The sequence below is a fragment of the Pan troglodytes genome, chromosome 13 (assembly GCF_028858775.2).
Source record: "Pan troglodytes isolate AG18354 chromosome 13, NHGRI_mPanTro3-v2.0_pri, whole genome shotgun sequence".
Lineage (NCBI taxonomy): Eukaryota > Metazoa > Chordata > Mammalia > Primates > Hominidae > Pan > Pan troglodytes.
Window position 1 is genome coordinate 27,222,851 of NC_072411.2, and position 14,298 is coordinate 27,237,148.

General features: G+C 35.9%; 1 pseudogene; it reads right to left on the reverse strand.

Moving 5' to 3' along the window:
* Positions 1–1,929: 1,929 nt before the first annotated feature.
* Positions 1,930–3,108, reverse strand: LOC101058095 (14-3-3 protein zeta/delta-like; annotated as a pseudogene).
* Between the last annotated feature and the right edge of the window lie 11,190 nt (positions 3,109–14,298).

Consider the following 14,298-nt stretch of genomic DNA (forward strand, 5'->3'; position numbering starts at 1 on the left):
ATAGCCTTTCCCTTTGTTGCGCTCCCTTGGAATAGAGTGATTTTCCAGGCAGCCTCTGTAGAAAGCACTTAAAGATGGATGGCCAGCTAATGCAAGGGATGGTGGACAGACCCAACAGCTGGAAAGGAGAAAGCTGGAGAGGAATATACTTTTTTTTTTTTCTCCATTGCACTTTTATTTGAATGTAATATTTGGGACAATTATTCAAAAGGGCCAATATTTCCCAATTTAATCTGAGGTCATAATAAAACAAGCAACTAAACAGTGTTTGGGATTTCGGTTTCTCACCCTTATCATCAAGACTCACTGCCTCCCATCATCAGTATTTATTGAGCATTTACAGTATACTAGGCACAGTAGAACATACGGAAAACATTGTCCCTGCTTTTGAGGAGCTTACATTCTAAAAGAAAAAATACACCTCTTTTAAAATGGCATTTTTGTTTGGTGTTTTCTGCAAAGTACTGAGGAAATATTTTGTAAAGTGAGCTTTGGGTATAATTTAGCCCCATCATTATTTAGAGAATAGAGAAGGAAGAAAGAGGAAGGATTTTAAAGGCAGACAATGACAGATCATTCAGGATAGGTAGGGTTTTAAAGGGAGATAAACACAATCTCGTCAACTAAGGAGACAATTGCTGCAGTAAATAGGATGAGGGAAATAGTGTGTGGGATGCAAGCAAAGGAAGCAGGGTGCCTTAGACACTGAGTGGAGCCAGAAAGATCATGCGGCCTTTTTCCAAGTACATGGCCACCAAGTAGGAATGGTTGGTGACAAGACAGACGGCTAAAAAAGGAAGGTAATCTTGTGCACCTGACAAACAGAATAAAGGATCAAAATCGAAGGCAGGCTGTAGGAGTATCAAGAAATTCTTAAAAACCGAAAAGTGATTTGGAAGCACAAAACTTATAGTTAATGCTACCCATTGTCATGATGGGCCAAGAACATTGTGGCTTCCTAAGTTAGAAAATGCCATATACCAAAATTTTAAATTTTTAAATTTTTTTCCAATCAATCTCCCCTCTCCCAGAAAAAATAGGAACTCATTTTTTTCAGGGTGGGGAGGAAGAGACGGGATGATGGGACATGGAAACAGTAGTTATATTAGTAGTATTTTTTGTTGTTATGATAAATTGTTTGTTTAAACTTGGTAAAAGCCCATTAGCTGCCAAGAGGGAATAAGGAATAAATTTCAAAAATGTACAATTTCCTTTAGAGAAGTTTCAGAACCAAAAGACTAATTTACATGAAAAGCTGTAGAGAAAGTAGTTGAAAAGTCCATTCATAGAACTTTTATTCCACTTACATGAATTTAATATACATGTTCTTAACAATTATGCTTGGATTGTCCACGAACATTTCACAAGACATTAAACAAAGCTAGCCATCATCTCAAGTTATTTCCCTGTTAACTATTTTTACAGCACATGCATGTTAGGCAAGTATCAAAAAAAAAAAAATCACAAAAGCAAAAAACCTAAAAAAAAGTTAAATACATGGGTTTCTGTTTTACTGCTGTGCTTGATATACATGAAGCAATGAATACCAAGCAATTCGTTTTTACTGCATCTTTACTTTTACATTTGTTCTTAGGTTGCCTAAAACATTTAAATACAAATAAAATGAGTGTAGCAAAAATAATGAAAGCTAACAGCAGGTAACTTTACAAAAAATGGAATGTGAACTGTTTCTGCCCTTATCCAGAGTAAAATGGGTCACAACTTTATCTAAAGGAAAACTTCTGCAGCTGTAGTCAAAGGTGTGCACAATGAGACTGAGTATTCCACAGATATACATGGTTTAACATGTGGTATCCATGGGGTATGTTTCTACCACAGCCTTGTAAAGTGCTCCAAACCTTAAAAGTACCCACAATTACTACACCTCTGACTGGAACCAATAATCCCTTTTATTCTCCACCACGACAAACCAATATGTAGGCAGTTTTCTTTGCTTAGACATGGAAGCAGTTTTACACTGGCCCTTGTGAAGCCACAATGTACCAAAAGTACTATGCCAAACATTTATAACTTGTATAAAAATTCCACATCCCAATATTGGCCACCTCAAGATGAAAACAGATACCTCCCTAAATGTTAACTGGCTCTACTCCCTTAATATTAAACATAAAAACCACATGGGAAATATAGAAATCCAAATAGAAGTAACATAAACCTGTCATAAATCATAAACAAAAAACTATTTGTGGGACAGCATGGATGACAAATGGTCTACTGTGTAAATTTTAGAATGAGGCAGACAAAAGTTGGAAGGCCGGTTAATTTTCTCCTCCTTCTCCTGCTTCAACTTCGTTTCCTTGGGTATCCGATGTCCACAATGTCAAGTTGTCTCTCAGTAATTGCATTATTAGCATGCTGTCTTTGTATGACTCTTCACTTAATGTATCAAGTTCAGCAATGGCTTCATCAAAAGCAGTCTTTGCAAGACAGCAGGCTTTCTCTGGGGAGTTCAGAATCTCATAATAGAACACAGAAGTTAAGGGCCAGACCCAATCTGACAGGATGTGTTGGTTGCATTTCTTTTTTGCTGATTTCAAAAGCTTCTTGGTATGCTTGTTGTGACTGATCCACAATCCCTATCTTGTCATCACCAGCAGTAACCTCAGTCAAGTAACGGTAGTAATCTCCTTTCATTTTCAAATAGAAGACTTTGCTCTCTGCCTGTGAAGCATTGGGGATCAAGAACTTTTCCAAAAGAGACAATACATCATTACAGATATCTCTTAGCTCCGTCTCAATTTTCTCTCTGTGTTCTCGAGCCATCTGCTGTTTTTTCTCAGCACCTTCCGTCTTTTGTTCAATACTTGAGACGACCCTCCAAGATGACCTACGGGCTCCTACAACATTTTTATAAGCAACTGAGAGAAGATTCCTCTCCTCATTGGATAATTCAGCTCCTTGCTTAGTTACAGACTTCATGCAGGCTGCCATGTCATCATATTGCTCAGCCTGCTCGGCCAGTTTGGCCTTCTGAACCAGCTCATTTTTATCCGTGACTGGATGTTCTGTGTCCGGAGTGGGTGGTGGCTGTGGACGAACAGGGGCTCAGCAGTCTCTGGGCGGCGGCGGCAGCAGCGGCGAGGCTGAGACTCTAGAGGAATATTCTTAAGGGAATTAAGGCCTTTGAAGGGGTGCCGCAGATGCTAGGGAATCCAGAGTGCGATGCACATCCCCAGGGCCAAACACATGCTCAGGAGAACTGTGAGAGGAGCCTAGGCTTATGCCTTTAGCTGACTCTGGACTCTGCATAAGCAGAAATTGAAGGTGAAGGCAGAGGTGTAGGTGAACAGGCTTAGCACTGAAGGTGCATTTTGGCTCAGAGATCTCCAAAGATTTGTGGGGGGAGGTCTTTTTGCTCAAGGTGTTTAAGGAAATTTTTGCCAGATCATTGCTTGACTGCTAAGATAACGAAATAGAGATTTCAGTGACCACAGATGACAATAAATACAGTCTTTTATTTCAAAAAATAGTTTGAAAAAGTCACTAAACAAATTAATAACTATGGTGGCCCCAACAATCAACAACAGCAAACTTTGAAGACAGATGTGAATCTGATTTCCACAGTTACCACATTATAATATTTAAAATGCTCAGTCTTCAACAAAAAATTTCAATGCAAACAAAAAAAAGAAAGCATAGTTTATTCACAGGAATAAAGAAAATTTATAGAAACCACTTTTGAGTAAGCATAGATATGGACTTACTAGACAACGCTTTAAATCAACAGTCTTAAATGTGAACAGAGAGCTAAAGCAAAACATGGACAAGGACAAGTAACTAAAGAATATCAGGAAGAAATGTATAAATAAATGAAGAACATCAATAAAAGGCAACCATATAGAAATATAGAGTTGAAAAGTACAAATACTGAATAAAAACTCACTAGAGGGGTCCAATAGAAGAGTTGAACTGGCAGAAGAATCAGAAAACAAAAAGATAGGGTAATTGGATTACTCAGTGAATAGCAGAAAAGAATTAAGAAAAATTAACAAATCATAAAGAACATGGAGCCACCATCAAATATATATATAAATATATTATATGTATTTTTATATATAATATATTTATATATATGTGTGTATATAAATGTATATATATATATAAAATCAGAATCCCAGGAAAATAGAATAAGTGGTAGAAAGATCATTTGAAGAAATAATGGTCAAAACTCCCCAAATTTGATATAAAATGTAAACCTACACATGCACAAAAGCTCAATGGGCTCTAAGTAGGATAAACTCAAAGGTCCACATCAAGACATATGATAATTAAATTATGGAAAAACAGAAACAAAGAGCATATTTTAAAAGGAGTAAGAGAAATAGTGATTTGTCATACACAATTCATTCTCAATAACGTTAAGAGCCAATTTCTCATCTGAAACAATGGAGACTAAAAGGCAGTGTAATAACATATTTAAAGTTCTAAATTTTTTTAAGTCAATCAAAAATTCTATTTCTTGTAAAACTATTATTCAAAATTGAAGGAGAAATTAAGGCATTCTCAACTAAAAAAATGTTGAGGAAGTTTGTCACTACTATATCTGTCATACAAGAAATGCTAAAGGGAGTCTTCAGGCTGAAATAAAAGAACACTAGCCCAGGACTTGAAGTTGTATGAAGAAATAAAGAACTACAATAAATGTAAATAAATAAGTAAATAAAAGACAGTATAATTGTTTTTGTCATTTGTGACTCCTCTTTGTTGTTCCTGTATTATTTAAAAGACAAATGAATAAAACAATAATTATAAATCTATGTAAATTAACACACAATGTATAAAGATACATGTTGTGACAACAGCAATATAGAGGGGAGAAGATTTTTGTATGCTACTAAATTTTGTATGCTACTAAATTAAGTTGTTATCAATTCAAACTAGAATGTTATAAATTAAATTTTTTAAATTGTTAGTCTATGGTAATCACTAAGAAAATAATTTAGAAATATAAACAAAAGGAAATCAAATGATACACTAGAAAAAATCAACCAAAATGAAAGACACATTATGAGAATAATTATTATAAATAATATAAAATATACAAAAAACAAAAAATGGAAGAAGCATGTACTTCATTGGTAACCACTTTAAATGTAAATGGCTTAAACTTGACAATTAAAAATCAGAGACTGACAGAATGGATTTTAAAATGATCTAATTATATGCTGTCTATAAGAGACTCACTTTAGGTTCAGAGACACAAATAGTTTGCAAATAGTAACCAAACAATATCTGTAGTAGCTGTTTAATATCAGACTTAATAGATTTTAACTCAAAAATTGTTACGAGAAATAAATAACATCATTATATATTGCTAAAATGGTCAATTCATTAAGAAGATATAACAATTATAAGCATATATTCATCAAACATCAAAGCCCCCAAATATATAAACCAAACATAGCCTGAATTGACAGGAGAAATGGACAGCTATACAATAATAAAGGGAGACTTGAATACACCATTTCAATAATGGATATGACATCTAAACAGAAGATAAATAAAGATATTGAGAATATGAACAACACTATAAGCTAACTAGACCTAATAGACAATAGACAGATGATAAATAATACTTCACCCAACAACAGATTACACAGTCTTCATATGCACACATAAAGCATTCTTCAGCATAGACCATATGCTAGACATAAGACAATATGTAATAAATTTATTTATTTATTTATTGAGACAGAATCTCACTCTCTTGCCCAGGCTGGAGTGCAGTTGTATAATATTGGCTCACTGTAACTTCCGCCTCCCAGGTTCAAGTGATTATCGTGCCTCAGCCTTCCAAGAAGCTGGGATTATAGGCACACACTACCATGCCCAACTAATTTTTGTGTTTTTAGTAGAGATGGGGTTTCGCCACATTGGCCAGGCTGGTCTCGAACTCCTGACCTCAAGTGATCCACCCACCCCGGCCTCTCAAAGTGCTGGGATTACAGGCATGAGTCACCATGCCTGGCCAAGATGTAATAAATTTTTAAAAATTGAAATCATATAAAATGTCTCTCCAATCACAGTGAAATAAAGCAATAAGTCAATAACAGAAGAAAAACTAGAAAATTAACAAATATGTAAAAATCAAACAACTCACTTTTAGACAATCAATGGGCCAAGAAGAAATCAAATGATAAATTGGAAAATACTTTGAGATGAATGAAAACAAAAACACAGCCTTCAAAAACTTATAGGATGCAGTGAAGGTCACGTTCAGAGGGAAATTTATAGCTGTGAAGCCTACATTAAAAAGAAAGAAAAATCTTAAATCAATAACCGAACCATAATATTAAGAAACTAGAAAAAAAGGAGTAAACTAATCCCAAATCTAGCATAGGGAAGGAAAAAATAAAAATTGGAGCAGAAATAAATGAAGTAGAAAATAGAAAAACAACCTAATCAAGAAAACCAAAATTTGGCTGTTTAAAATACAAATAAAACTGACAAACATTTAGCTAAACTGATAAAGATAGAAAAGAGATGAATAACTAAAATCAGAAATGAAAGTGGGGACATTACTACTGAGCTTACAGAATACAAAAAATATTTTAAGATAATATCATAAACGGTATCACATAAATAAATTATATAACCCAGATGAAATAAACAGATTCTTAGAAACACACAAATACCAGAAGTGACTCAAGAAGAAATAGAAAATCTGAACACACCTGTAACAAGAGATTGAATCTGTAATCAAATACATCCCAACAACAACAAAAAATATCTAGGACCAGATGGCTTCGCTGATGAATTCTACTGAAAATCCAAAGTAGAATTAATACCAATGCATCTCACATTCTTCCAAATAAAGAAGAGGTGGGAATACTTCCTAACTCATGCTACAAAGTCAGCATTACCCTGATACCAAAGCCAGACAAAGAAAGATACCACAAGAGAAGAAAACTACAGACTACTATTTCTTATGACTATAGGTGCCAAAACTCTCTGCAAAATGCCATCAAACTCAATAATGAACACATATTAAAAGTATTATATGCAGTGACCAAACAGCATGTATCTCTCTTTAAACAAGGTGGTTTGCCATGAAATAAAGTACATTAATAGAAAAAAGCAAAAGGAACATGATGATTAGTTCATGCAAAAGAAAAGGTATTTGGTGAAATCCAACAACCATTCATGATTTTAAACACGCACACACTCAGGAAACTAAGAACACAAAGGAATTTTCTCAATATGTCAAAAGCATTTATGAAAAACCCTTAGCTAATGCCATACTCAATGGTAGTGAATTAAGTGAAAGCTTCTTCCCTAAGATCAAGACAAGGAGGTCTGCTTTTATCACTGCTATTCAACATTGTATTGGAAATTCTAACCAGAGCAATTATACAAGAACAAGAAACAAAAAGTATCAAAATTGGAAGTGAAGAAGTTAAACCATCTCTCCCATGCATAGACAATCTCAAAGAAACAAAATCAACTTCAGTAAATAAATGAATTCAGCAAAATTGTGAAGTACAAGGTGACACACAAAAATCCATTGTGTGCTATACCTTGAAAAAGTAATTAAGAAAACAGTTACCTTAATAATAGTATTTTTGTAAAAGCATGAGTTATCCAGCAATAAATTTTACCAAGGAAGTGAAAGACATAAACACTTAAAACTAGAAAACATTTGTAAAATAAAGCCTTAAATAAACGGTAGTACATCCCATGTTCATGGTTTGGAACACTTAATATTGTTTAGATGGAAATACTATCCAAAGCAATAATCACATTCAAGGCAATTGCTGTCAAAGTCCCAACAGCCTTTTGTGTGGAAATGAAAAAGTGTATCCTCCAATTCATATGAAATGCAAGAGTGCCTGAATAGCCAGAACAGTCTTGACAAGGGACAAAGTTGTAAGGCTCACAATTACCAATTTCAAAACTTACTACAAGCTACAGCAATCAAAACAGTGTGGCACTGGCAAAGGATAGACATTTAGCCTAATTAAATAGAATTGAGAATCCATAAATAAACCTATACATCTATAGTCAATTAATTGTTGACAAGTGTGCTAAGATCATTTAATGAGGAAAGAATAGTCTCTTCACAAGTGGTACTGGAATAACTAGATATCCAGAGGCAAAACAATAAATCTGAACTCATACCTTATACCACATACAAAAATTAACTCAAAATGGGTGAAATTCCTAAATATAAGAGCTAAAGCTATAAAACTATTAGAAGAAAACATAGGAGTAAATCTTCATTATCTTTAATTTTTTAGTGAATTATTAGATATAATACCAAAAGAATAAGCAACAAAATAAAAAAATACATAAAATGGATTTCATCAAAATTAAAAACATTTGCATCAACACATTAATAAATAATTGAAAACATCACCTAGGGAATGGGAAAAAATATTTGACAATGATATAGCTAATAAATGTCTGGTATCCAAAACATGTAAAGAGCTCTTACAAGTCAACAACAAAAAGACAATTCAACTTTTTAAATGGGCAAGGTACTTGAACAGACTTTACCCCCCAAAAAGATACAAATGGCTAACAAGCAAATGAAAAGGTATCCAACATCACTAATCACTAGGGAAATGCAAATCAATACCACTTAAGACTCCCTAGGATGCCTATAATCAAAAAGATGGAAAATAATAATTGTTGATCAAGATCTGGAGAAATTGGAACCTTCCAACGTTGCTGATGCAAAGATAGAATGGTGCTGGTTACTAAAGTTTAAACATAGAGTTACCATGTGATTCAAAAGCTCTACTCCTAGGTATGTACAAAAAACAACTGAAAATAGGTATTCAAACAAATACTTGTTCATGAATGTTTACAGTAGCACTACACTAGCCAAAATGTGGAAACAACCCAAATATCAATAGATAAACAAACACATTGTTGTATATACATACGATGGAATATTATGGAGCGATAAAAAAACAAAGAAGGGTTGATACATGCTACACCATAGAGAAACCTTAAGAACATTATGCTAAGAAAAGGAAGCTAAAAGCAAAACATCACGTATCATATGATTCCATCTATATAAAATATCCAGAATAGGTAAATCCAGAGAAACAGAAAGCAGACTGATGGTTTTCAGGTCCTGGGGAAGGATGAAATGGGAAGTAACTGCTTAGTGTTTAAGGGATTTTATTTTGGAGTGATGAAATGTTTTGGAACTAGATAGAGATCGTGATTTACAACATTGTAAATGTACTAAATTACTTACTTTAAAATGATTAATTTTTTACGTAAATTGTGCCTCAATTAAAAAATACACTTTTAAGTAAATGAGACTAGTTTAGAGGGAAAAAGGTGGAAAGGGAATTCCAGGCAGTGGAACCAACACAAATAGTGTTACGCAGTTTTAAAACAGGAGGATGCGAGCAGGAATCTACAAAGAATTCAGTTTAAAACCTGACATTTTCAGGCCAGAATTGGAGAGTCAAGAGACTGGAGAGGTAGGGGGAATAATGGAAGGCCTGTGTGGCATGCCAAGAGACTTGGATTTAATCCAGCAGAAGATAGAAAACCATTAGATGGCTCTACACGAGAGAGGGGCATGTCCAAATTTGGGCTATGTGTGAAGGATTATGTTAGCCATTGAATGGAGGATGAGTGGGGCAGGCCATAGCTGCAAGTAGAGAACAATAGTTACGGGCCCTTGTGGAAGGAGTCTGGTCAAGAGGTAATGGGATACATGGACTAGGGCAATGTTAATAAAACTAGAAATAAGGAGAATATTTAAGAAATTCTTGGGAGATAAAATGGGCAAGACTAGGTGGTTGTTTGATGCAGAAAGTAGAAGGAGTAACTCCTCAGTGCTGATGTCCAGGTTCTAGCCTGGGAGCCTGGGTGGATCCTGGCACCATCATCTGAGATAGGGAGGAAATCTCATTCCAAACACACTCCTTCAGAATCCCTGAAGGTCTGGAACCTTGGGTGTGCTCTCCTGGGATAACAACTTTCATGTATCAAGAAGAGATACATGTATCATCTCAAGCAGCTGGTACAATTAGCCAGGTCATTACTACTACTACCAAGTCTGCAACTCCACCTCAACCCCAATTACCCGACGCCCTTCCCCTGAGAAGAGCCCTTATTCTTGGGTTTACCAACAGAAAGACCTGTCTGCTTCACCCATCATTCAAACACTTGTAGTTGACTGCCAACATAAACAGGTTTATAACCTTTTTGTTGGATGAAATGACATCTGCTTTTCACTATGCTTAACATCTGGTTAGTCCAACAAAGCCTATAATTATATTTAACGGATGAGAAGTGTCTGATGGATTGCAGCCGAGTATCTGAATAAGACAATAAAGCTAAATGCAATGTGTAGGGATTTGCCTGATAGGATTCCCAGGCAAGGGTGAAAAGTGCTCTTTTTTCCAGTTGTACTGTTTGGTGTTCATACCATAGTTGGTTTTAAAAAAAAGTGTTAAGCCTCCACACTGAAATGCACACCATGTTAGGTCCTGAGATGCACAGCTCTCTACCTTCTAAGAGCTCTTAATCCAGAGGGGAAGGCAAAGAAGTCAACAGCTCTGGCAGCATGACAAAAGATAAGACAGGGCCATAAACCAGAGACCTTAAGAGCACCCAGTAGGAGCACTAGAATGAGACTGAGAAGGTTGGGTATCAAATAAGCTTTGAAGAAAGAACAAGATTTCAAATAATAAGCAGGGTTGAATAAAACAAAAGAATGGGAAGGAAATCTTCAGGCAGAGGTAACAGCACGTGTAAAGTCATAATTAAACAGCATGATATTTCTGATGACTACTGTAGTTCCATAGGGCAGGAGCAAAGTGCACTCCTAGAGATGGAGAAGAAGCCAGAAGATCAGCCAGGTTGGGTCACTGAAGGCCTTAAGGCCTGAAGAAATACTTCTGAATGATATCCTGAAAGCCCGGGAACTACTGAAGGATGCTCACCAGAAGCGCCAAGTGATAAAATTTGCTTTTCAACAGGCCTGGGCAGCACTGCAAGGAGAGAGGGCAGGAGGCTGCTAGGGAAAGGCAGGCCAGGAGAAGACTCATGAGCAATCCAAGAGAGAAGTGGCAAAATGAGAAGGAGCCAGCCGGAGAGCTGTGAGAGACATCACAGAACTGAGGAAGCTGTGGACCTTGGGAAAGACACTTAACTATTTCAAACCTCAGTTTCCTTTTCAGCAAAATAGAAACAATAAAGTCCAACTCATAGTTGTTTTTTGTTTGTTTGTTTTTTGTTTGTTTTTTGAGACGGAGTTTCACTCTTGTTGCCCGAGCTGGAGTGCAATGGCGCAATCTCTGCTCATTGCGACCTTCGCCTCCTGAGTTCAAGCGATTCTCCTGTCCCAGCTTCCCAAGTAGCTGGGATTACAGGCTCCCGCCACCACGCCTGGCTAATTTTCATATTTTTAGTAGAGACAGGGTTTCACCATGTTGGTGAGGCTGGTCTTGAACTCCTGACCTGAAGTGATCCTCCCGCCTTGGCCTCCCAATGTGCTGGGATTACAGGTGTCAGCCACTGCGCCCGGCCACTCATAGGTATTTTTATGTTAAGCCCACTGAATGGCAGTCATGTTTATTTTTGCCGTATTCCATGAATACGGCAAAAGGCAAAAGTGCCTTAAAAGAAACCATACAAGCAGGGCCTTAAGAACTTTCCAATGCATGAAAAAAAAAAAAAAAACCACCACCACCACAACAACAGCAAACAAAATGATTCAGAATCAAGTATCATAGTCAATGCATGTTCAGATCCTAAAGTAAACCCACAAATTGTTTACTGAAGATCTGAAGGCAATAAAATAGAGTAGTAGAGTCCTGGAATCTCACAGACCTGGGATTGCACCCTGGCTCCATCACATAAAGGATGTGCTACCCTCTCAAGTCAGCTCTTTGAGCTTCCATTTCTAATTTTTAAAACAGAACATTCTCCTCATTATTAAATAATGTGGGGGAAGCTCTTACCATGGCCCTTGATGCCTAATAAGGCTCAACAACCAAACAGAGGTTGATGGAAGTTAAAATTCACCCCTGAGAACAAGTTAGAAGCAGAGGGAGATCTTTCACCTAGGTCTGTCTCACTTCAGAAACGGTATGCTTTTCCTGAACCATGTCAAAAGTACTAAACCTAAAAGTGAAACATTTCATCAAATCAAGTTCCTGTTATCTGAAAAATTATAAAACAAAGCAACATCAGTAAGTTAGATGACTTAGATAAAATGGAAAAGTTTCCAGAAGGCACAACCTGTTGAAATTGACAAGAAGAAATAGAAAATCAAATAGATTTAGTTAGACAACAGATTCAATTAGCAATTTGGCCAGGCACAGTGGCTCACACCTGTAATCCCAGCATTTTGGGAGTCCAAGGCAGGAAGATCACTTGACCCCAAGATTTCCAGGCCAACCTAAACAACACATTGAGACCCTGTCTCTACAAAAAAAAAAAAAAAAAAAAATTAACCAGGTATGATGGGGCATGTCTGTAGTCCCAGCTACTCAGGAGGCTGAGGCAGGAGAATTGCTTGAGCCCAGGATAGAGCCTGCAGTGAGCCACAATTCCACCACTGCACTCCAGCCTAGGCGGCAGAGTGAGACCTTATCTCAAAAAGCACACACACACAAATATGTGTGTGTGTGTTTATATGTATATATGTTTTACATACATATAGCAATTTTGTAATTCCAGAAAAAAAATTCTAAGCCCAGAATATTTAACTATTGAATTCTAACAAACATTTAAACATTAATTCTAATAAATACTTCCAAAAAATAGATGAGAAAGAAACACTTTTCAACTCATTCTTGGAGGTTAGTATTACCCTGATATGAAACCAGAAAGACATCTCTTATGAATGTAAACATTAAAGTCCTCAACAAAATACCAGACAACAAAACCCAGCAACAAATTAAAAAGATTATATAGCACGACTAATTGGGATTCATCCCAGCAATGTAAGATTGTTTTAATCAGTTAATGTAGTACTCCATATCAATAAAGGATATACACCATGTAATCATCTCCATAGATGCAGAAAAAAAGTGATTAACAAATGCCAACACGCTTTTATGATAAACACACTCAACAAACTAGAAATAGAAGGGAACTTCATCGAACTGATATAGGGCACATACGAAAAATCCACACTTAATGGTGAAGATTGGATGTTTTCACCCATAGAACAGAAACAAGACAAGGATGTTTGCTTTTCCCATTTTTTTTTCAATATTTTGGTGGAAATTCTAGTCAGGGCAATTAGGCAAGAATGTATATATATTTTAAAGGCTCTTATGTTGGAAAGGAGGAAGCAAAACTATATCTGTGTAAATGGCATGAACCTAACTGAAGAGCTAACACTATAAAACAGGATCTTCACAACCTTGGCTTAGGGAAGGCCTCTTCAGATTATGACACTATAAGCTCATGACAAAGATAAAATAGACAAATACGACCTCATAAAAGTTACAAACCTTGTGGTTTATAGTATATCATTAAGAAACCTAAACAATGATGCATAGAATGGAGAAAATATTTGCAAATACTATATGTACTAGGGAACTTGTTTCTAGAATATATAAAGAACTCTTACAACTCAATGATAGAAAAGATAACAAATAATCCAACTTTTAAATGGGCAAATTATCTGAAGGGATATTCTCTAAAGATTATACACAAATATTCAATAAGTATGTGAAAAGGTGTTCAACATCATTAGCCATCCAGGAAATGCAAATTTAAAAAGCCACAATGAGATCCACTTTGCACCCACTAGGATGGCTACACACACACTCACCTGATGATGTGTTTGCAAAAAGGGGAGAAACTGGAAACTTCAGACACTGTTGGTGGAATGTGAAATCATGCAGCAGGTTTGGAAAACACTTGGCAGTTCCTTGGAAAGTTAAACATACAGTTACTATTTGACTCCTTAATTCCACACCTATGTATATTCCCAAGAATAATAACAACATGTCTCCACACAAAGACTTTAGAATAAATTTTCATAGCAGCATTGCTCATAATAGCCAAAAAGTAGGAACAACTGGTGAATGGATAATGGTGAATGGTGGTACTTGCAATAATAGAATATTGGCTCAGCAACAGAAATCACAGTAAGTTCTCACTTAACATCCTTGATAGGTTCTTGGAAACTACAATTTTAAGTGAAACAATGCATACTAAACCAGTTTTTAAGTGAAACGATGCATACTAAACCAGTTTTACCACCATCTCTGATATAAGACAGAGTTTAGTTTCCAAGGCATATTTCTGGTCACAAAAATATCACCAAACTTCTAAATAAAGACCCAA